The sequence below is a fragment of the Anomaloglossus baeobatrachus genome, chromosome 11 (assembly GCF_048569485.1).
Source record: "Anomaloglossus baeobatrachus isolate aAnoBae1 chromosome 11, aAnoBae1.hap1, whole genome shotgun sequence".
NCBI classification, from domain to species: Eukaryota; Metazoa; Chordata; class Amphibia; order Anura; family Aromobatidae; genus Anomaloglossus; species Anomaloglossus baeobatrachus.
In genome coordinates this window covers 130,994,464-131,018,625 of record NC_134363.1, presented here as the reverse complement: position 1 = coordinate 131,018,625, position 24,162 = coordinate 130,994,464, and the positions used below count along the sequence as shown (strand labels likewise).

Sequence of the window (24,162 nt, the reverse complement as noted above, 5' to 3'; positions counted from 1 at the left end):
AGGACAATTTTGGATCAGTCTCCTATCTTTTTCAGCCCCTGCTTGAGCTACCTTTTTGGAATGTGCGTCCCTTAAGGCCCCGTTACACGCAACGACATATCTAACGATATATCGCCGGGGTCACAGATTTTGTGACGCACATCCGCCATCATTAGCGACGTCGTTGCGTGTGACACCAATGAACGGCCGTTAACGATGGAAAATACTCACCAAATCGTCCATCATTGACACGTCATTTATTTTCAAAATATCGTTGATTGTTGAGGACGCAGGTTGTTCGTCGTTCCCGAGGCAGCACACATCGCTATGTGTGACACCTCGGGAACGACGAACTACAGCTTACCTGCGGCCGCCGCCAATGCGGAAGGAAGGAGGTGGGCGGGATGTTCAGCCCGCTCATCTCTGCCCCTTCGCTTCAATTGGGCTGCCGCTTAGTGACGTCGCTGTGACGCCGCACAAACCGCCCCATTAGAAAGGAGGCGGTTCGCCGGCAAAAGCGACGTAGCTAGGCAGGTATGTTTGACGGGTCCGAGCGATATTGTGCGCCACGGGCAGCGATTTGCCCGTGACGCACAACCGATGGGGGCGGGTACGCTTGCTAGCGATATCGCTGCGTGTAACAGGGCCTTTACACAGACACAGTATGTATTTGGTCTCTCCTGGCAGGAAGACAAGGTATACAAACAGGAAAGGTTAGGCTGCATGCCCACAATCAGGGTTCACAGTGTTTTGGATGCAGTGTGTTTTCATTGCCTTGAAAATGCTGTGCTGTACGGTACAAGCACAGTGGATGGGATTTATAGAAATCTCTTGCCCACTGTGCTTGTTTTTCCTGCAGGGAAAACTGATCTGCCGTGCAGCTTTCTGAGCCGCAGCATGTCAATTCTTTGCTGCGGAGACTCAAGAGTTCTCCGCAGGGAGAACACAACTGCCCGAGCCTGGATCTTGGGCATGAGCAGCTGTGGACTCCTGTGGAGGAGACTCGCAGACCCGTTGGTCAGGGTCCAGATCGTGTGCACATACCCTTATACACCGTGTACTGAGAGGGAGGCTGGGGGCATTCAGCAGATGTAATTACTGTTGGTACAGCCAACAATAGTTGTCATTGGGTCATTACTCAATGGGCACTGGTGGACACAGACAGAGAAGGGCCTCTGTGCAATAACAACATGGGCCCTTTGCAGTCCAATAGCTCATCATAATGCACAATTCCTCCTGCTTTGAAGGTGGAAATGGCCCCCTTACCTCTCGGGCCCCTAAGTTGCACCCATGATATGCCCGCCCCTGTCAATAGGGCTGCTATGTATCACAGTCACTTCGTTCAGGACATGGATATTGAGTTTTACATGCACGTGAAATGTCCCTTTAACTGCCCGTCCGTAGAGCCCATGTTGTGCTGTTGCTATGGAGAATCCCTTTTGATATATCCCCCTGTGTGATGTAAAATATTCTTACAAGTCTGAAACACAATCTCCACAGATCTGAGTCATGCGCTCGCAATACTACAGAAGGTGAGAAGTGACAATCATGAAGACGTGTGGGAAGCGCAGGAAGCGGCGGCCATATACAGTTACTATGAGCTGCCGGCTAAAAAGGGAAGCCATCACCCCGGGAAAGGAAAAAGGAAGCGACTTCTGCTGTATAAGTCCACCCCGAGTGAGAGAATTGTGAAATATAGGAAGGGGTTAATGCAAGATGTATGACGGCACAATAGTAATGAGTGATGTGTGATGGCGGAACAACTTATGACTGTAGCATGCTCACCCCCCGGACTGCATCACTCGCCCTATCTAGAAGAACAGTGGAACCTGTCACACCATGTTTAGGGTTACCGTGTGTTTAGTTCCATAAACAATCTAATATCTATGGTGCAGCCATTTGTTCCCTAACATTTGATTTTAGGCAGACACATTTTTCCTTTCCAATGTATTTGGCCTTTGCTTATCTCATCCTGCTCTGCTGAGGTTACACCCAGGTTTTTTGTTATGAGATTTTTACATTTTGTTTATTGACCTTTTGTCTAAGGAAATACAACACATGGGACGGATTTATCAAAAATGGTCCAAATTGCCTATAGCAACCAATCACAGAGCAGCTTTCATTGTACTAGAGCAGTTGTAGAAATGAAAGCTGTGTTCTGGTTGGTTGCTATGGGCAACAGATAGTTTATGATATCTAGGGTTCATCCTCTGGGCCGCGACTGAGCCTGATGGGGATGCAGCGTTGCGGTCCCATTAACACATTTTTCAGCGCTTTGCCATTCAAGATCATAAAGTTACCAGAGGAACCAATCATTATGTAATGGCATGGCCTAGCTCTCACTTTATGAGATGAAAACTCCAAGTCTAAAGAGGTTGTCCACTACTTTTACATTGATTGCCTATACTTATGATAGGTCATCAATGTCTAATCAGCTGGGATCGGACACACCGGGCCTGCACCCTCGCTGATCAGCTGCTCTCGGTCCCTGCAGCGGCAGCAGTAAGGCGGCTTTCACACATCCGGTTTTGCCGTGCGGCACAATACGGCGCTCTGCAGAGAAAACGCAACCTTTTTTTTTGTCGCCAGTTGCGGTTTTTCCAGCATAGACTTGCATTAGTGCCGTATTGTGCCGCATGGCTTTGCGTTGCGTCCGGTTTTTGCCGGATGCGGCATATTTAGCCCATGCGGCGGCTGGATGGAACATTGCCTGGCACGTTGTTTGGTGCGGCGAAAAAAAAACCCGAAAAAACCGGCGCGATTCACAGTGCAAGCCTATGGACGCCGGAGGCAAAATACGCATTCAGCCTCCGGATGCGGTTTTTTGTACTGCGCATGCTCAGTATTAAGCCGCATCCGTCCAAAAACGGACGGGCCGCATGGAAAAACTTATGCAACGGATCCGTTTTTTTCGCCGCATCCGTTGCATAGGTTTTTGAGCCGGATTGTGCCGCACTGCAAAAACTGGATGTGTGAAAGCACTGCTCAGTTTCGGCGCTGCTCCATCTTCTGAAGATGTACAGGGTACTGCACCTCCGCTTCCTATTGATTAGAATGACGTGTACACCCGGCTTCTTGCTGCGCATGACCGGAAGTGCCCGGCATTCAGAAGCGTGGTCACAGCAAACACAGGTACGTGCGGCACCGCTTGTGACGCTGCATTGAATAGCATGTTAGTACGCTCCTGTGGGAGTGCTAACATGGTAAGAGGGTGGAATGAGTGCAGGAACTAACGCCCTTGGGACTAGTCCCCGCGCTCATTAGCATAAGTGAAAAGATCTTTGGAAATACTTTTTCTAAAGATCTCTTTATCTATACAACTAGATACAGGGAATTCTTAAAGGGGTTGTCCACTACTTTGACATTGATGGCCTATCTTTAGGATGATTGGCTGGGGTCCGACATGCCTCACCCCCGGTGGCAGTAGCAGGAGGTCGGAAATGCTCAGTTTCAGCGCTGCTCTGTCTTCTGATAGCGGCTGGGTTACTGCACATCCGCTTCCCACTGTCATCATTAGGAGACGGATGTGCAGTACCCAGCGCGGCCACTATCAGAAGACGGAGCAGCTCCACAACTGAGCATTTCTGGCCGCCTAGTGCCGTCCCCGACACCAAGATCAGCTAATTGGCGGGGGTTGCGGTGTGTCAGACACCGGCCGCTCAGACAGTAATGACCTATCCTAAGGATAGTCTATCAATGTCAAAGTAGTGGACATCCCCTTTAATAATGGATATTTCATATTCTCTGTAATGTGGGGAACTTAAATGATAATCGTGGTTCAATACCATAAAGAAGCGTTCGCTTAGATCTAGAGTAAATCCAAAAAAATTTAAAGGAGTTGTCCGGTCTAAATCCACAAGTCTGCAGTCACTCTATGTATCACTCCATGTGACTGCAGACTTGTGAATCTTCACATCAGATGCACTTTGCACCATGAGGATTCTCTGGTGTTATAGCCTTGAACAGCAGTTGCTCACTGCAAGTGCATTGAGTGAGGTTGTGCCCATCTAGTCGGATTCTGCATATCACATAATCGCGGCCACCATTCCCATCTCGCACACCGGAGAATCCTCACAGTGCACAGTGTGCGCAATATGAGGATTCAAAAGTCGCATAGAACGACTGCAGACTTATGTTAGATCGGACGATTTTTGCAAGGGAAAAAAAAAATTCTATGTGAACATGTCTGTATGTTTTTAACCCTAGAATGCGCAACCGTAGAAATCTACAATAGAAAACAAGAAACCTAGCAGGCCTGCGAGGCCCCAGGAATGCGTTCTAGGGTTAAGCTTTTGAGCTTTTATGTAGTTTTTAATCTTGTCCACTAGGGGCAGTCAAGACAGACAAATTTCTAACAGATGAGTGCAGAGAGACGTCCAGACAAGTTTACAAACCACTCCGGCTCTCCCTCTTGGGCCCCCTGTGCGGCTGCAGGTTGCACCAATGGATTTTCCCAACTCCAGGATCACAATAATCAGGAATATTATTATTATTATTATTATTAATAATAATAATAATAAAAAATGGAATCCAGCATTTGCAGGAAATATGTAGTTAAATCTTCACTTTTACTCCATGGTTAAAATAGCAACAAAAAAAAAAAGATAAAAACGTAGCAAATGGAGCATTTATGTGGACGTATTTTAATGCAAACATTTTTACAGTTAATTAAACACCAATGTGGCAACAGTATTCACAATTGGCAGTGAATAGAGTGAATGAAAATCTGATCTACAGAGGATCAATTTACAGGACTTCAACTGCCATTAACGTCTTGGTGCCAGATATCACAGGACACCGTCAGACTACATCTGCTACATTACTATATCGCAGAGCCTTAGGAACTCTGTGTGCCGCCATATGGTGGCAGGTACTGCTTTCTCTACTTGAAGCAATGACACCAGGGAAGAATATCTCCACAATGTGGTATGCGATGTAACATGCCACAATGAACGCCTTTATGGAAAGTTACATAACGGGCAGCACGGTGGCTCAGTGGTTAGCACTGTATTGGTGGCTCAGTGGTTAGCACTGCAGTCTTGCAGCGCTGGGGTCCTGGGTTTAAAATCTACCAAGGACAACATCTGCAAGGAGTTTGTATGTTCTCCCCGTGTTTGCGTGGGTTTCCTCTGGGTTCTCCTGTTTCCTCTCACACTCCAAAAACATACAGATAGGGAATTTAGATTGTGAGCCCCAATGGGGACCTTTTTTTACAAATGTATGTAAAGCGCTGTGGAATTAATGGTACTAAATAAATTAAAAAAAAAGTAGAGTATGATATTATAGCAGCCTACAGAGATCCTTATAACAGGCAGCGTGCAAAGGTCGTAAGGCACTTTGGAGTTGATTAATTAAGGCTGGAGTAATGCAATAAAAAAACAAGAAAAAAAACAAAACACCGGAACTATTGGTGAATTTGACGGACGGGCATATGTAGCGCCCCTGAACCCATCAGGGCACTACAAGGTACTGCAGGGTTCACACTGCCTCCGTACAAACTAGAGACTGAGAGACAAACAGGAGGGAACCCCGAGATGCTACAAGCCACGGGGACCCACCAACTTGAGAAAGGTGCAGGGGAAAGAAGCCACCAGGTCATCAACCGGCACTGGGACTAAGGGGACCAGAGGTGAATACCAGCCTTCCTCCGGATACCAGTTACCATCTACTGTGAGTAAAGAGAATCAGTTACACAGCAACTCCTCGTGTGGCCTACCTTTCTTTCAGCGCCTAACTCTATCACCTATACCATGGGGCCCCGGCCCTACTTGCGGAGGGCCCAACATCCAATCTGCCCTCACATCAGCCCCAGCGGAGAGACTGTGCAGCAGCGGTTCCATCACCATAACCGCAACCCGCAAGTGGCATCACGACATAAACTTTATTAACTATTCCCCCTTTTTAAAAGTGCCCCCAGTGTCACGGAACCGGGCAACGGCCACCCAGTGACACATCCCAGTAGTACACTGCCTGGGACCGAGTACCCCATAGCCCTGGGGGGCACACATACCCATCCTGTTCCACCCCAGCTCATTCCATGTTGGCCAAGCTGCTTCAAACTGGGATGAAAACGCCAAAAGTGATAAATGTTTTTGCACACTCTGGTCAAAACACGCTGTCACAACCTCCTTTCATTCTCCAATATATTTGTTAAAATTGTAATCCTGGGTTGATATTCGCCATCTAATATCATTAACCAAAGCCACATATAAAATCCATGCACACATCTGTATTACCCCTTTCCTAGCTCAGTTAGCACGCTTTATTTCTCCATTTGTTCCCTGCTGAATAATCAGTAACTACAGGACTATCTGGTATGCCAGGTGTATATACTGTATATCCCTTAAACTGAACCTGTCAGGTACAATATGCACCTAGAACCGCGAGCAGTGCTGGGTGCATATTGCTAAACAATGCCTAACTGTCCCTGTATATGTATCGCCCCTGAAACCATCAGGGTGCTACACGGTTCTGCATCCCCACAAGGATGCAGGGCCTACCCCCTTAGGGACCCAGAAACCCAGTGCCGGTACCAACAACAACCCAGGTAATACCATTTTTCCCCAACAATCCCCCATACAATGGTACCCAGCTAAAGTGGGACCAATGGATGGCCGTCTAGAGGTGGAGTCAATCCAGTCCACTAGTTGACCAGGTGGGAGGGGCGGAATGTGGAGTGAGACAGTAGAGAGAAGGGAGTCTGCAGTGAAAGGGAGCAGACACAGTGAGAGAGTTGAGAGAGGAGACGGTCTGTCATGGGTTAACGGTGACCTGGTACCCAGGAGAAGTGGTTGCCGATGGAGTACTCCCAGAACTACACACCGACGGGGTACAGGAGCCTAGGACAGGAAAGAGCTCCAGGCCGACCTGTTAACACCTGCACAGCAAGGGGACCATCAAGGACTTTGCTGACCCTAAAGAATCCGAAGACTCAGTAGCAATGGGTGAACCAGGGACAGGACCAGAGACTCCAACCCCACAGGGTTCACGCTACCGTCAGGCGGACAGAAGTGGACAAACCACAGAAAGGGGACCCCCAGTTGTTCCATACCACGGGGACCAACTTACCAGAGACAGGTGCAGGGGCAGAAGGTACCAGAGAAACCAGATTGGCACTAGGAGAAAGGGGACCTGGAGACGAAACCAGACGGCCTCGGGAAACCAGTCAACATTTACCAGCAGTGCGTAAACCAGTTGCACTGAACACTTGTGTGGACTCCTTCTTCCGACACCAACTGCACCATACACCCTCTGGGGTAAAACCCTACTTGTGGAGGGTCTACCATTCTAGCTGCCAATACCATCAGCCCCCGTAGAGACATTCTGCAGCGGCGGCTCCCTAAAATTAGCCACAACACCGCAAGTGGCGTCACGTGTGAACATTACCATAATCTCCCCTGAAAATATCCCCATTACAAAAAGGGCCCAGGGCACGGAACCGGGTAACTGCCACCACTGTGACCTGCCCAAGACTTACACTGCCTGGAACCGAGTACCCCATATCCCTGGGTGCTACATATACACTAGCATAGGTAAAGGGATCTTTAGAAAAAGTATTTCTAAAGATCTTTTATCTTATGCTAATGAGTGCATTGGTTTACAATAGTCGTCCTCAGCCCCTTAGTGCCAGTGAAGGAAAATGTTAACAATTTAGCATACCAAGACATTTTGGACAATTGTAGCTTCCAGCTTTGTGGGAACAGTTTGGGGGAGGCTCTTTTCTGTTTCCTATGATTGTGCCAAGTACACAATGTCCTTAAAGACATGGCTGGAGAGTTTGGTGAAAGAACATGATCGGCCATACAGATACCGGACCTCAACCTCATCCAACACCTTTGGGATGAACTTATGAGCCTGACCTCTCTCCATCATCAGCGTCTGACCTCACAAATGCTCTTCTTCAGAAGAAGAAAAATTCTCAAAAGACAACTGAAAATATCTTGTATGAAGCATTCAGAATTTGTTATATCTGTAAAGGGACCAACTCCATATTTAATGCCTATAGTGTGTGGGCGGCCCCGTACAGTTGCTGGGAGAGCAGCCCGGGGGTCATTTACCCCTTGGCCCAGCCCGCCCCTGAGGATAGATTTAGAATTGGAAGTCATAAAGGCCCCTCTAGATATGGAAGTGTCCCAATGTCCATATAGCTTATCTCCAATCCTTTTTTTCTAATGGAGTACATTAGTACAGTATCCTCTACAAATAGTACACAGTTGGCTATGTACCATATATACTAGTCTATAGGTTAAAGTTCCAGAAAGTCAAAAAACGTTCTTAAAAATTGCCTTCAACCATTTCTGTTAAATGCCCCTATACCTTACAAACTGTATTTCTTTTAAGACATCATATACAATTTGTGTGAATAGAAAAATCAGTCAAAATTAGTTTATGAAAAAAAAAAAGGTATTTGCAGCGTTCTTAACATTATTTTGTTGAAAATTGGATTATACCTAGGTGTACTGTCATTATTATTTGAAAGGTCCTGAATCTGAAGCTCATGGTAGTGAACACATGCATTTTAGAGGCCCCGTCACACGCAGCGATATCGCTAGCGAGCGTACCAGTCCCCATCGTTTGTGCGTCACGGGCAAATCATTGCCCGTGGCGCACAATATCGTTCGGAGACATCACACGGACTTACCTGCCTAGCGACGTCGCTGTGGCCGGCAAACCACCTCCTTTCTAAGGGGGCGGTTCGTGCGGGATCACAGTGTTGTCACTAAGCGGCTGCCCAATAGAAGCGGAGGGGCGGAGATGAGCGGCCGTAACATCCCGCCCACCTCCTTCCTTCCTCATTGCCGGCGGCCGCAGGTAAGCTGTAGTTTGTCGTTCCCTAGGTGTCATACTTAGCGATGTGTGCTGCCACGGGAACGACGAACAACCTGCGTCCTCAACAATCAACGATTTTTTGAAAACGAACGACGTGTCAACGATGGACAATTTGGTGAGTATTTTCCATCGTTAACGGTCGCTCGTTGGTGTCACACGCAACGACGTGGCTAACTATGCCGGATGTGTGTCACGGAATCCGTGACCCCGGCGATATATCGTTAGATACGTTGTTGCGTGTAACGGGGCCTTAAGTCCCTATTTAAGGAAGTGATGCTTAGGACATCAAAATGCACTACATTTTGTTTTGTAATGCCCTCACTTACTTTATATTTTAGAACATTAAAGGGACATTCCAGTTTGAAGAAGTGATTATCACTCATCCGCATGAATGAAGAAGTTAACACCTATCCACATGAATGGGGCACTTTTATCCCCATTAGGATGGAGTGGAGCTCATGCTTGACAGTCACTCTTTTGGCTTTCTTCAGCAATCCTATGGGTAACGGATAGAGTAACAGTCAAGCATGAGCACTGTGCCCCTTTCTAAGGCCGGTGTCACACTTGCGAGTATCGCGGTGCATCACCCGTCACAAACTCACACTCTGCTCACAGGAGCGGGCCGGTTGCATTTATCTCTATGCAGCCAACCTGCTCCTGTGAGGAGAGTGAGAGTCCATGACGGGTGATGCACCGCGAGACTCGCGCAAGGCACTCGCAAGTGTGACACCGGCCTAACATAAATAAAACTGTCTTATTGTGCACTCCATGGTGGTCCCAGAGGGTGGACTCCACCAATGAAGCAGTTATCACCTCTCCTCTGGATTAATCATCGCTTCTTACAACCAGAATACATCAATATTATATCAATATTATCACAATGCAACAAGGTTTACTGAAAATAACAGCAAAACCAAAAAAATTGCATCTGAATTTACATGATTGTTGTCTATGGTTATCAACCATTTCAGACCGGCACAAACAGAATATACAAAATAATATACAAAAAAAAAAAATAAATAAATTATGCATTAACATTTCTTCCATAGGAAAGCGAGTTTCCAGTAAAAGACCCTAAAAACACTTTTTATTGTGACATTAAAATCCATGTAGAAAAAAAGAAAAATGTTTCCACCACAAGAGAAAAAGCATACACGTTTCAGATATGCATATAAGGCAATGACTAAGAACTGTGTCTGAAACGTGTATGCTTTTTCTACGGTGGTGGAAGGATTTTTTCTACATGAATTTTAATATGACGTCACTCGTAATAAAAAGTTTTTTAAGGGTTTCTTTTACTGGAAACTCCCTTTCTTCTGGATTTTTCAATGCTACAAGTCTACATGCAATTGGTACCCTTACCATGCAGGTGAGCTGACCTTCCCTTTTATTCATATTTTTCCCATAACTCTGCTCAGTGGTTAGCACTGCATTCTTACAGTGCTGGGGTCCAGGGTTCAAATCACAACATCTGCAAGGAATTTGTTGGGTTTCCTCCCTCAATCAAAAACCTACTGCTAGTGAATGTAGATTGTGAGCCCCAATGGGGACAGCGATGATGATGTCTAAAGTGCTGTGAAATTAATAGCGCTTTATAAAGTGAATAAAATAAACTGTAAGGCTATGTGCGCACTTTGCTTTTTACCTGCTTTTTACCTGCTTTTTCAACTGCAGCGTTTAATGCCAAAATGGTTGTGTTCTGCTTTTCAAGCAAAGTCTATGGGAATTTGGGTTTCTTGTCCGCACTTTGCAGTTCAAACTGCAGCCTTTTTGTTGCAGAACTTTGGTCAAAAACTCAGCTTTGCAGGGCAAAACCCAAATGGCAAAAACAATTGTCCTGTTTTTGCCATTTGGGTTTTGCACTGCAAAGGTGAGTTTTTGACCAAAGTTCTGCAACAAAAAGGCTGCAGTTTGAACTGCATAGTGCGGACAAGAAACCCAAACTCCCATAGACTTTGCTTGAAAAGCAGAACACAACCATTTTGGCATTAAACGCTGCAGTTGAAAAAGCAGCAAAAAAGCAGGTAAAAAGCAAAGTGCGCACATAGCCTTATTCCTACTATGAACAAATTGACAAATGGGTGTTGCCATTCTCCATATCAAAAGGGTGTGTCCTCATAGAGTCTAATATTAGTACTTACTTGCACGTAACCTTCGATCCTCACAAGATGTCCTTCTACTCTCATCTCCTCTTCCCACCATCGCATCTAAGATTTCTCCCGTGCCTCCCCCATACTCTGGAATGCTCTTCCACAACACATCAGACTCTTGCCTACCTTGACAAGCTTCAAAAGGAACCTGAAGACCCACGTCTTCCGACAAGCCTACAACCTGCCGTAACCCTCAGTCTGATATACCGTAGCGCCGCACAATCAGCTCTACCCTAACGTACTGTATCCTCACCTATCCCTTGTAGGCTGTGAGCCCTTGTGGGCAGGGTCCTCTCTCCTCCTGTAGACTGTGAGCCCTCGTGGGCAGGGTCCTCTCTCCTCCTGTAGACTGTGAGCCCTTGCGGACAGGGTCCTCTCTCCTCCTGTAGACTGTGAGCCCTCACGGGCAGGGTCCTCTCTCCTCCTGTAGACTGTGAGCCCTCATGTGCAGGGTCCTCTCTCCTCCTGTAGACTGTGAGCCCTTGCGGACAGGGTCCTCTCTCCTCCTGTAGACTATGAGCCCTCACGGGCAGGGTCCTCTCTCCTCCTGTAGACTGTGAGCCCTCGCGGGCAGGGTCCTCTCTCCTCCTGTAGACTGTGAGCCCTCGTGGGCAGGGTCCTCTCTCCTCCTGTAGACTGTGAGCCCTTGCGGACAGGGTCCTCTCTCCTCCTGTAGACTGTGAGCCCTCACGGGCAGGGTCCTCTCTCCTCCTGTAGACTGTGAGCCCTCGTGGGCAGAGATCTCTCTCCTCCTGTAGACTGTGAGCCCTCGCGGGCAGGGTCCTCTCTCCTCCTATAGACTGTGAGCCCTCACGGGCAGGGTCCTCTCTCCTCCTGTAGACTGTGAGCCCTCGCGGGCAGGGTCCTCTCTCCTCCTGTAGACTGTGATCCCTCGCAAGCAGGGTCCTGTCTCCTCCTATAGACTGTGAGCCCTGACGGGCAGGGTCCTCTCTCCTCCTGTACTAGTCTTTGCCTTGTATTGTTTATGATTATTATACTTGTCCCAATTATATATACCCCTTTTCCCATGTAAAGCCCCATGGAATAAATGGCACTATGATAATAAATAAATAATAATAATAATAATATTAGCACAAGTGATTGGATGGTGGGAGATTGAGTAGAATTGTCAAATACCAGTTGTCAAATTTTTTTTATCCAAAATTTCTCAGAGGAATAACAAAAGGGAACTGTACAATGTAGAATTCTAAGAAAAGATGTTCCAGAATTGTTATTTCATGAGAATGATTGCAATTACCAATACAGACTGGTCGGGAGAACTGGTAGATCCTTTAAATATCCACCAAGTAACGTACAATCTAAACAATGTGAAAACTTTTTTGAAAGTCTTCCCGTCATTGATCCGCATAGACCACGGCTCGGCTGAGCTCACCGTCTTGTGCCGCCTTTAGCCGTAAAAGTCTTTGGTTGGGAGCCAGTGTCTTAGCAGCTGAGTCTCGCGCACACACCACATACTCTGTATGATGAACGCCTTACAAGTCGAAAAAAAAAAGAAGCAAGACAGACCCCCAAAATAACGATCTGCTTGAGTTTCAAATCCCGACACGTGACGATTGCTCGACTCATGGGAATCGATACATGATTACTGATAACCTGGCTCAGTGGGCAAGTGCTCAGAGTCTGGCTAAACTTTGGGAGATGACAGAGGCAGTAAGCTCCATGGGGCAGGCTCCGTTCCCCATTAGTGTTAGTAGATCTTTGGGTTAGTATTGTTGCACGTTGCTTTGTTGCAGAATGCGTGCTGTTAACTATGATTGTAAAGCGCTGCGGAATATGTCGGTGCCATATAAATAACGGATATGATTATTATACTTACACAGGGTCTGCGCACAGCGATCCCACTTCACCTTAGGAGCAGTGTATGTGCTCAGCGTCCTCACATTCCTCTCCCTGGGCTATTTCTGCTGCAGCCAGCCAGTGCAGTTAAACCAGGGGCGATGTACTGGTAGCGGGAAAGGGGGGAAAGTGGATGTCTTTTCTCCAACACTTCTAAAATCGTCTCGCTATAATTCAACGTGTCAGCCATGTCCCTTCTTGTTGTGATGTAAAACTTCCCAAAAAGACGCAAAATTGTGCTGCGTTTTCAAAGGCTTTTGCATTTTTGACATGAATGCTGATCCTTCCCTCCTGTACATGGCGATGGTATAATCCAACCTGAATGAATAGCATTGTCCTGGTATGCAAGCTGCGCTCTGCTGGTGTCAGCCCAGTCTGTTCTTTCTACTCAGCCCCACCATTTCTGACAACGGAGAAGAAGGGGAAGGTTCAGCTCATACAAATTATTTTTTTATCGACAAGCGACACTCACACACATTCTGTAAGGCTAAGTTCCCACAATGAATATTTGGTGCGTTTTCTGATAGGCTATGTGCACACGGCGCTTTTTGATGCAGTTTTTATGCATTTTTTGAGAAATCTGCACCAAAATTTGCATCCCGAAGCCAGCAAAGTATTATTTATTGTTATAGCACCATTTATTCCATGGCGTTTACAAGTGAAAGAGGGTATACATAACAACTAGTACAACAATCAATAACAGTACAAAACAGACAGGTACAGGAAGAGAGAGGACACTGCCCGCGAGGGCTCACAGTCTACAGGAGGAGAGAGGACCCTGCCCACGAGGGCTCACAGTCTACAGGAGGAGAGAGGACCCTGCCCACGAGGGCTCACAGTCTACAGGAGGAGAGAGGACACTGCCCACGAGGGCTCACAGTCTACAGGAGGAGAGAGGACACTGCCCACGAGGGCTCACAGTCTACAGGAGGAGAGAGGACCCTGCCCACGAGAGCTCACAGTCTACAGGAGGAGAAAGGACCCTGTCCGCTAGGGCTCACATTCTACAGGAGGAGAGAGGACCCTGCCTACGAGGGCTCACAGTCTACAGGAAGAGAGAGGACTCTGCCCGAGAGTGCTCACAGTCTACAGGAGGAGAGAGGACACTGCCCAAGAGGGCTCACAGTCTACAGGAGGAGAGAGGACCCTGCCCAAGAGGGCTCACAGTCTACAGGAGGAGAGAGGACACTGCCCAAGAGGGCTCACAGTCTACAGGAGGAGAGAGGACACTGCCCAAGAGGGCTCACAGTCTACAGGAGGAGAGAGGACCCTGCCCAAGAGGGCTCACAGTCTACAGGAGGAGAGAGGACCCTGCCCAAGAGGGCTCACAGTCTACGGGAAGAGAGAGGACCCTGCCCGCAAGGGCTCACAGTTTACAGTAGGAGACATGACCCTCCCCATGACAGCTCACAGTCTACAGGAAGAGAGAGGAAACTGCCCGCGAGAGCTCATAGTCTACAGGAGAAGACATGACCCTGCCTCCGAGGGCTCACAGTCTACAGGAAGAGAGAGGACCCTGCCCGAGAGGGCTCACAATCTACAGGAGAGGACCCTGCCCGCGAGGGCTCACAGTCTACATGGAATTGGCGAGAGTATAATAGGTGAGGACAGAGCTGGTTGCGCAGTGGTATACTGGTCTGAGGGCTATTGCAGGTTGTAGGCTTGTTGGAAGAGATGGGTCTTCAGGTTCCTTTCGAAGCTTTCCACGATAGGAGAGAGTCTGATATGTTGGGGTACAGCGTTCCAGAGTATGAGGGAGGCACGGGAGAAATCTTGTATGCGATTGTAGGAAGAGACTAGGTCACAGATGTATGGAGGAGACAGGTTGTGGATGGCTTTGCATGTCATGGTTAATGTTTTGAACTGGAGTCTTTGGGCAATGGGAAGCCAGTGAAGGGATTGGCAGAGAGGAGAGGCCGGGGAATAACGGGGGGACAGGTGGATTAATCAGGCCGCAAAGTTTAGGATAGATTGGAGGGGTGCAAGAGTTTTGGAAGGGAGGCCACAGAGCAGGAGGTTGGGCATGTGTGACGCCCTGGCAAAACCAGATAGTCACACAGAATAGGCCCCCGCATAACACCGCTCCCACACAGGGTTAAATCAGCTGACCTGAAACCCTAGTCACCCCCCCAGGGAAGGACAGGCACACCAGTGGGCGGGACCAGGCAGAAAGGAAACGCCCACCTAGGGGTCTGGAGAGCCCGGGGTGGGAAAACAGTGAGAAGAGTTACGTTGGGAGTTCAATGTTGTGAGGAGGAGAAGCTGACAGGTGTCAGGGTCGGAGCCCTGACACATTGGCTAGGTGGCAGACAGTGGTCAGTGCCAGCAGGAGACGGGAAGACGGCTCGGCAGATCCGAGGTGGACCGGGGCAGGGTTGTAGCCCGCCGGTACCGACACCGGAGAACCGAATCGGAAACCGTGCATACAAGGGGGTACTCGGACCCTGAAGCCAGGACCGGCACCGACGGCATAGCTAATTAACCGATTGAGGCCAGGATTCCAGGTCCTGTCCCAACCTAAGTCCTGAAAAGTAGACAACCACCCACAGAGAGGGATAGGGCATCCGCCAGGGCCCGGTAGATCCCACGGGTCAGCGTCTGACGAGCATGGCTCCCAACCAGAGGACCGGGAGCGGACTCCTGCGTTACACAACGGGAAGTCTACATAAGAAAAACATAAACTGCAGAGGAAAGGGGTATTGACCACCAGCCCGGATGTGGGATCAGATACACCCGTCTGCGGCAGCCGGCCACCATCGCCTTGGTTTACCAAAAGACTCGTGTGTGATTCAACAGTGAGTAACTTCCCCGGCTTGACCGGGTGCGCTGGCCCATGCCATTATCATCCCCTGCACAGAGACATTGGGCCCCCGGGGCATCCATCCCTACCCACGGAGGGGTTCACATTTAGCTGCCAGCCCATCGCCCCCGGTAGTCCCACAGCACCAGCGGTGGTGCTACATCTCACCACACACCGTGGGTGGTGTCACAGACAGTTTTCCAACAACCCCCGTACAAATACCCCCTTTTTTTTATTCGAAGTGTCCGCGTGACCCCCGGGTCCGGTAGAGTCCCTCGAGCCATACCGCAGATCCGGATCCAAGCAGCACAGCTGCTGGCACGGGGGCGGCACACATGTACTAATTTTGTTGCTGATTCTTGGTTAAGGAAAGCACGTCTATGAGATTCCTGAAGTTCTGTGCACACGTTGCTTTTTTCCTTGCAGATTTGATGCAGAAAAAATGTGCAGCATGTCAATTGTTGGGGAGTTTTTTCCTGCATTTTTTTAGTCTTTCAGCCATTGACTTCATAATAAACATACAATGGAATCTTGGTTAGAGAACAATCTGTTCTGGGAGTGTGCTTGTTAACCAAGTTACTCGTCTAGCAAAGCAAGATTTCCCATAGGAAATCATTGCAATGCAGACAATTCGTTCCACAACTTGTTAAATGTCCCATCCTGGTCCCCTATTGTGCCATTCCACACACGCACACACACACACACACACACACACACACACACACACACACACACACACAAGCACACACATATTATGCTCAACTTACCTTCCATTCCCGGCCTCCTGGATCTTGCAGTTCGCCGGTACAGGATGTGTATCGGGTAAAGATCGCAACGAGAGTGGACCTTCCGCTGACAGAGCTGACTTCAAAGGCAGGAACCACTTGCCTCTGATTGGTCAGCGTGCTGCCTTTGAGAAGCGGCTGACAGTGGAAGGTCCTCCCTTGTCGCGATGGTTACCCGATATATCGCGGGCAGAGGAGGGGACGCCGCGCTCTCCCACTGCTTGGGTCCGGCTGCCGCTGCGGCTCCTGCGGCCTGCTGCCGCTGCTCGGTGGCTCAAGCGATGGGCCGGATCCCGGGGACTCGAGCGGCGCTCCTCGCCCGTGAGTGAAAGGGGACTGGTTTTTGGGATAGTTTATTGTCCGTGACGCCACCCACGGTTGTGGTGATTTGTTGACACCACCACTGCTCTGTATGGGGATCCCGTCGGTGATGGTATGGAGCAGCTAGATGTTATTCCTCCCCTCCATGGGTAGGGGGTAGTTGTCCCGGGGCCCAGTGATGAGGTGGGTGATGCAGGGCTTGGCGGGGTGCAGGGACGCGGGGGCAGCGCTGTGCCTTGCGGCACTGTGGTACTCACTCAGCCTGAGACGATGACACAGTTCTCGGTAAAACACACAGCTGGAAAGACGGTTCCCACGGACGGCAGCACTTGCTTTCCCCAGTAGTTGACGGTGACGGTCCCTTTTCCTGCACCTAAGATGATGATGGTTGCGATGGGTTCCCACCGGTAACCCGCTCCCCGGCTTGGATATGGGCCGGAGGAGCCCTACTTTGCCCGCAAGCGCTGGCCCTGAGAAACTGGTGCCCTGGCGGTGGCGGTGTTTCTCTGTAACGGTTGGACTGTTGCCTTCAATCGGGACTTGCTTGTTGGGAGACCCAGAGGTCTCCTTCACTAACGGATTTGGCAAATTCACGGCGACTCCTAGCCTTGCCGGGATCCGAAAGGCCCCTGCCACTGGTGCTGACTGTTCTTCGTATACCGCTCCGGTACCGCCGGGCCACCACCCGTCCGCGGTCCTTCCAGCAACCTCCAAACAGTCACCCCTGCGGACAGTCACCGCCGTCTGCTGACCTTGCTGTCTCTCAGTCCGGGGCACACACCCGGACCAGCTTCAGGCTGTCTTAACTGTCACTTTCCCTTTACTTCAGCTTCTCTCCTTAGCTCCTCTACCACTTCCTTCGACTTCCTCCTCCTAAACTGCACTGCCTGGTTCTCCCGCCTCCAGGGCTGTGAACTCCTCGGCGGGCGGAGCCAACCGCCTGGCCCACCCCCTGGTGTGGACATCAGCCCCTGGAGGAAGGCAACAAGGATTTTAGGTTAGCCTTGGTGTTCCTAACTGGGGTGTAGGGTGTGGTGGTGTTATGACCTGTGACCCCTGGCTTGCCCAGGGCGTCACATTTACATATCCTGTACCAGCGAACTACAAGAACCGTGAGGCCGGCGATGGAACGGAAGGTAAGGTGAGCATAATATGTGTGTGTGTGTTTGTGCGTCTTTGTGTGTGTTTGCGTGGACTGTAAGAGGGGGTCAGAGCGCGGTGGATGTATGGAACCGGAAGTGTGTGCAGTGAGTATTTTGCTTGTACAGCAAAGCTTGCTCGTAAAGTGAGTTACAAATTTACAGCAAGCTTTGCTCGTTAAGCGGAATACTCGCAATCTGGGTTACTCGTTAACCGAGGTTGCACTGTATTGGAAAAAAAAACACACACCAGAAGCCAACCTGCTGAATGACTTTTTTTCTACGGTTTTTATACAAGAAAATGCCATGGCAGATGACATGACCAGTGATACCATAAATTCACCCTTGAATATTACCTGCTTAACCCAGCAGGAAGTACGCCGCCGCCTCGAAATCACTAAGGTTGACAAATCTCCGGGCCCGGATGGCATACACCCCAGAGTACTACAGGGATTGAGTTCTGTGATAGATAGACCATTATTTTTAATCTTCTCAGATTCCTTAATAACAGGGTCGGTACCGCAGGACTGGCGCATAGCAAATGTGGTGCCAATATTCAAAAAGGGGACAAAAACTGAGCCGGGAAATTATAGGCCGGTAAGTTTAACCTCTACGGTTGGTAAAATCCTTGAGGGTTTCTTGAGAGATGCTATACTGGAGTATCTCAAGAAAAATAACCTTATGACAGAGTATCAACATGGGTTTATGAGGGATCGATCCTGTCAAACTAATTTGATCAGCTTCTATGAAGAGGTAAGTTCAAGTCTGGACCAGGGAAATGCAGTGGATGTTGTGTATATGGACTTTTCAAAAGCTTTTGATACGGTGCCACACAAAAGGTTGGTACATAAAATGAGAATAATGGGGATAGGGGAAAATATGTGTAACTGGGTTAAAAACTGGCTCAGTGATAGGAAACAAAGGGTGGTTATTAATGGTACGTACTCGGACTGGGTCTCAGTTCATAGTGGGGTACCACAGGGGTCAGTATTGGGCCCGCTTCTTTTCAACATATTTATAAATGACCTTGTTGGGGGCATGCGGAGTAGAATTTCAATATTTGCAGATGATACTAAACTCTGCAGGGTAATCAATACAGAGGAGGATAATTTTATATTACAGGGAGATTTATGTAAATTGGAGGATTGGGCTGAGAAGTGGCAATTGAAGTTTAATGTAGATAAATGTAAGGTCATGCACTTGGGTAGAGGAAATAACATTTATGATTATGTACTTAATTGTAGAACACTGGGTAAAACAGACACAGAAAAAGACTTGGGTGTATGGGTGGATGGTAAACTTCACTTTAGTGGCCAGTGTCAGGCAGCTGCTGCCAAGGCTAATAAAATAATGGGATGTATTAAAAGAGGTATAAGTGTTCATGAAAAAAATATAGTTCTACCTCTGTACAAGTCACTAGTGCGACCGCACTTATATACTGTGTACAATTCTGGTCACCGATATATAAGAAGGACATAGCTGAACTGGAGAGGGTGCAGAGAAGAGCGACCAAGATTATTAGAGGAATGGGTGGGCTGCAATACCAAGACAGGTTATTAAACTTGGGGTTATTTAGTCTGGAAAAACGAAGGCTTAGGGGAGATCTAATCACAATGTATAAATATATGAGGGGACAGTACAGAGACCTTTCCAAAGATCTTTTTACACCTAGGCCTGCGACTGGAACACGGGGGCATCCACTACGTCTTGAGGAAAGAAGGTTTAATCATAATCACAGACGAGGATTCTTTACTGTACGAGCAGTGAGACTGTGGAACTCTCTGCCGCATGATGTTGTAATGAGTGATTCACTACTAACATTTAAGCAGAGCCTGGATGCCTTTCTTGAAAAATTAATATTACCAGTTATGTATATTAGATTTTATGACAGGGTATTGATCCAGGGAACTAGTCTGATTGCCGGATGTGGACGAAGGAAGGAAATTTTTCCCCATTGGAACTTGTTTGCCACATTGGGTTTTTTTTGCCTTCCTCTGGATCAACATGTTAGGCTACGGGTTGAACTAGATGGACTTAGAGTCTCCCTTCAACCTTAAAAACTATGATACTATGATACTATGAAAATGCATGCGTTTTTCAGTGTGTTTTTCTGCCAGAAGGTGCAGATTTCATGCAGAAAACGTATGCGGAGTGTGCATGTACCCTTATGCAAATGTTCTTTAGGCTACTTGCATATTCTTTTTCCTTTTACATGTATTTTTTCAGGTGTCTCTTTTTGGTACGTCATGTTTTAAATAAAACTTTGTATCGGAAACTCCTTTTTTGCTGAGTTTCCTAACTTTGCTGAAATGGTTGTTACATGCTTTTCTGTTGCGGAAATTCCCTAAAAGACCACATGCATTTTTTTTTTATATCTGCAAATGTCCTGCATCTCATTCAAATCTATGGTAAAAGTCATCAAACAAAACGCATATTTACTGCAAGAGCAACTGACATAGCGGATTTCAAAAAAGCATCACAGGTTTATTTCCATAGAGTGAAAAAACAAAACAGAAGAGTAGGCACTAGATTTACAGAAATCTGATCCACATTGCTGGAACTGTAATATGCCAAAACTTTTGCACACACAAAAAGCTAGCTGAAAAAGAATAACACACCAAATACTGATCATGGGAACAGGTTTCTACGGGAAAATACTTTTCAGAAGACTATCTTTTTGGCATAAGTGTATATGGATATTGGCTCTTTTGAGCTTTATGCAGCACCGCAAAAAAAAAAAAAAAAAATGATGGTACTTTTATTTATTGGACAGAAATGAGTGAGCAAATGGATCCTGATGTACAACTATATCTTTTCAAATTACAGCCATAGAGCTGCTGGCAAGTAGCAGCTTTCAATCATTACTTGGCAGCGCAGCCAATCAACAAGCTCTTCTGCATGGAGGAAATGCCTGTACGTTGCTGTGAGCAAAATCTATATATATAATTGCCTTATTCTGTCTGTCTGTCTGTCTGTCTGTCTGTCATGCTCCGAAATTGTGTCCTTACGGTGACACAAAGCTGATTGGCCGCTGGGCTCGCCATGGCCCCGCCCCCCCACACGGATTGGCCTCTCGCCCCGGCTCTCTGCAGGCCCCGCCCCCCTCACGCAATGCACGCTCGCTGTGGCCCAACTGACACGGGGCTCCGATTCCCAGGTGAGTACACACACATCAGATCACACTCACTCTCACACACACCTCACACATCACATCCACACATCACATCCACACATCACATCCACACATCACAACATCCTGGGATATCGCTTGCTTCTACACCGGCTCCGTCAGGATCCCGGCAGCGCCAGACATAACCTTGCGATGCTGGGATCTTAACGGAGGCCGTGAAAGCTGGTAACCATTATACACATCGGGTAACTAAGGTCCCTTAGTTACCCGATGTGTATCATAGTTACCAGTGTACACCGGCTCACACTCACTCTCATACACACCTCACACACACATCGCATCCACACATCAAGGTCCTGCAGCTGCGGAACATACATAACATAACAGCACACACACACACACAAATCAGATCACACTCACTCACACACACACATCACATCGCATCCAAATACTCACAACATCCTGGGATATCGCTTGCTTCTCGGCGGCGATATTGTGCTGTGAGCTTCCAGGACCTGCCGGGGGATCACATGGCCAGAAGCATGTGATATCCCCGGATGTTGTGAGTATCAGCGCGTATGTGCAATATCGTCAGTGTCTGTGTGTGTGAGTGTATGCGATCGGGTGTGTGTGAGTGGATGCGATCGGTTGTGTGTGTGAGTGGATGCGATCGGTTGTGTGGGTGAGTGGATGCGATCGGTTGTGTGGGTGAGTGGATGCGATCGGTTGTGTGGGTGAGTGGATGCGATCGGTTGTGTGGGTGAGTGGATGCGATCGGGTGTGGGTGAGTGTCGGCAGAGGAGCACGGCGTGCTGGAGGAGGCTGGGAGCAGAGAGGCTGATCTTGGGGAAGGCTGGGAGGGGGAGGCTGATGCTGAGGGAGGCTGGAAGGAGAGAGGCTGAGCAAACGTGCTCCATCCGCCATACTGCGCACTCCCCATCGTGCTGCATCCCCCATGCTGCGCACTCCCAAACATGGTCCATCCGCCATGCTGCGCACTCCCAAACGTGGTCCATCCGCCATGCTGCGCACTCCCAAACGTGGTCCATCCGCCATGCTGCGCACTCCCAAACGTGCTCCATCCGCCATACTGCGCACTCCCAAACGTGCTCCATCCGCCATACTGCGCACTCCCCATCGTGCACCATCCGGCATGCTGCGCACTCCCAAGCGGATGGAGCATGATGGGGGGTGCGCAGCATGGCGGATGGAGCACGTTTGGGAGTGCGCAGCATGGCGGATGGAGCACGTTTGGGAGTGCGCAGCATGACGGATGGAGCACGTTTGGGAGTGCGCAGCATGACGGATGGAGCACGTTTGGGAGTGCGCAGCATGCCGGATGGTGCACGATGGGGAGTGCGCAGTATGGCGGATGGAGCACGTTTGGGAGTGCGCAGTATGGCGGATGGAGCACGTTTGGGAGTGCGCAGTATGGCGGATGGAGCACGTTTGGGAGTGCGCAGCATGGCGGATGGAGCACGTTTGGGAGTGCGCAGCATGGCGGATGGACCACGTTTGGGAGTGCGCAGCATGGCGGATGGAGCACGTTTGGGAGTGCGCAGCATGGCGGATGGAGCACGTTTGGGAGTGCGCAGCATGGCGGATGGAGCACGTTTGGGAGTGCGCAGCATGCCGGATGGTGCACGATGGGGAGTGCGCAGTATGGCGGATGGAGCACGTTTGGGAGTGCGCAGCATGGCGGATGGAGCACGTTTGGGAGTGCGCAGCATGGCGGATGGACCACGTTTGGGAGTGCGCAGCATGGCGGATGGAGCACGTTTGGGAGTGCGCAACATGGCGGATGGACCACGTTTGGGAGTGCGCAGCATGGCGGATGGAGCACGTTTGGGAGTGCGCAGCATGGCGGATGGAGCACGTTTGGGAGTGCGCAGCATGGCGGATGGAGCACGTTTGGGAGTGCGCAGCATGCCGGATGGTGCACGATGGGGAGTGCGCAGTATGGCGGATGGAGCACGTTTGGGAGTGCGCAGCATGGCGGATGGAGCACGTTTGGGAGTGCGCAGCATGGCGGATGGAGCACGTTTGGGAGTGCGCAGCATGGCGGATGGAGCACGTTTGGGAGTGTGCAGCATGGCGGATAGAGCACGATGGGGAGTGCGCAGCATGGCGGATGGAGCACGTTTGGGAGTGCGCAGCATGGGGGATGCAGCACGATGGGGAGTGCGCAGTATGGCGGATGGAGCACGTTTGGGAGTGCGCAGCATGGCGGATGGACCACGTTTGGGAGTGCGCAGCATGGCGGATGGAGCACGTTTGGGAGTGCGCAGCATGGGGGATGCAGCACGATGGGGGGTGCGCAGCATGGGGGATGGAGCACGATGGGAGGTGCACACCTCCCCCCAACACACACACACACGCGCACTGCACAACACACACACACTAGGAATCACAAACAACGCCCTACACAGACACCCACACACACAGACAACGCTGAACACACAAATATACGCACATACTGCACAACACACACATTGCTCAAAACATACCTCCCCCCAAAACACACCACACCACACCCACACAAACCGCACAACACACACACACACACAGCGCTCCACAAACAACGCAACACACGCAACACACATACAACACCGCTCTCACCCCCCGCGACACTCAGAACATTTACAGCGCCCTACACAAACACTTGGTAACTACACACAACAACATCTATATATATATATATATATATATAACAAAAATCATACATGAACTACACAATACGTAAATTCTAGAATACCCGATGCGTAGAATCGGGCCACCTTCTAGTAAATAATAAAAGATGTGGGGTCCCCCCTATTGTTGATATGCAGCGTAGGTAAAGCAGAGAGCTGCTGTCTGCAGTTCTCAGCTGTCTGCTATCCCTTAGCTGGTTATAAAAAATAGAGGGGACCCGAAGGAATTTTTTTTTAACTTATTTATTTAAATCGTTTTTTAAAAAAAATCAAAAAAACTAAGTGGTCCCCCGCATTTTGATAACCATTTTGATAATAGGAAGTCGGGAGGACAACTTAGAAAAGCGCACTGATAACGGAAGTGGAGCTGACTCACCAGCGCATGCACAGTAGATTCAATGGGGGGGTGAATGAACGCAGGCTGGAGAGCGCTCTACTGCTCACAACCGGGATTTGCCAGCTGTGGCGCTGTGACTGTGATG

General features: G+C 49.0%; 1 protein-coding gene across 1 annotated transcript in view; it reads right to left on the bottom strand.

Moving 5' to 3' along the window:
- Positions 1-12,903, bottom strand: part of KLHL21 (kelch like family member 21) — a 57,120-nt gene extending 44,217 nt beyond the window's left edge. The window contains exon 1 of the mRNA XM_075328667.1: positions 12,796-12,903. The gene's annotated coding sequence lies outside the window, so the exon portion shown is untranslated. The remainder of the gene's footprint in view (positions 1-12,795) is intronic.
- Positions 12,904-24,162: the final 11,259 nt, after the last annotated feature.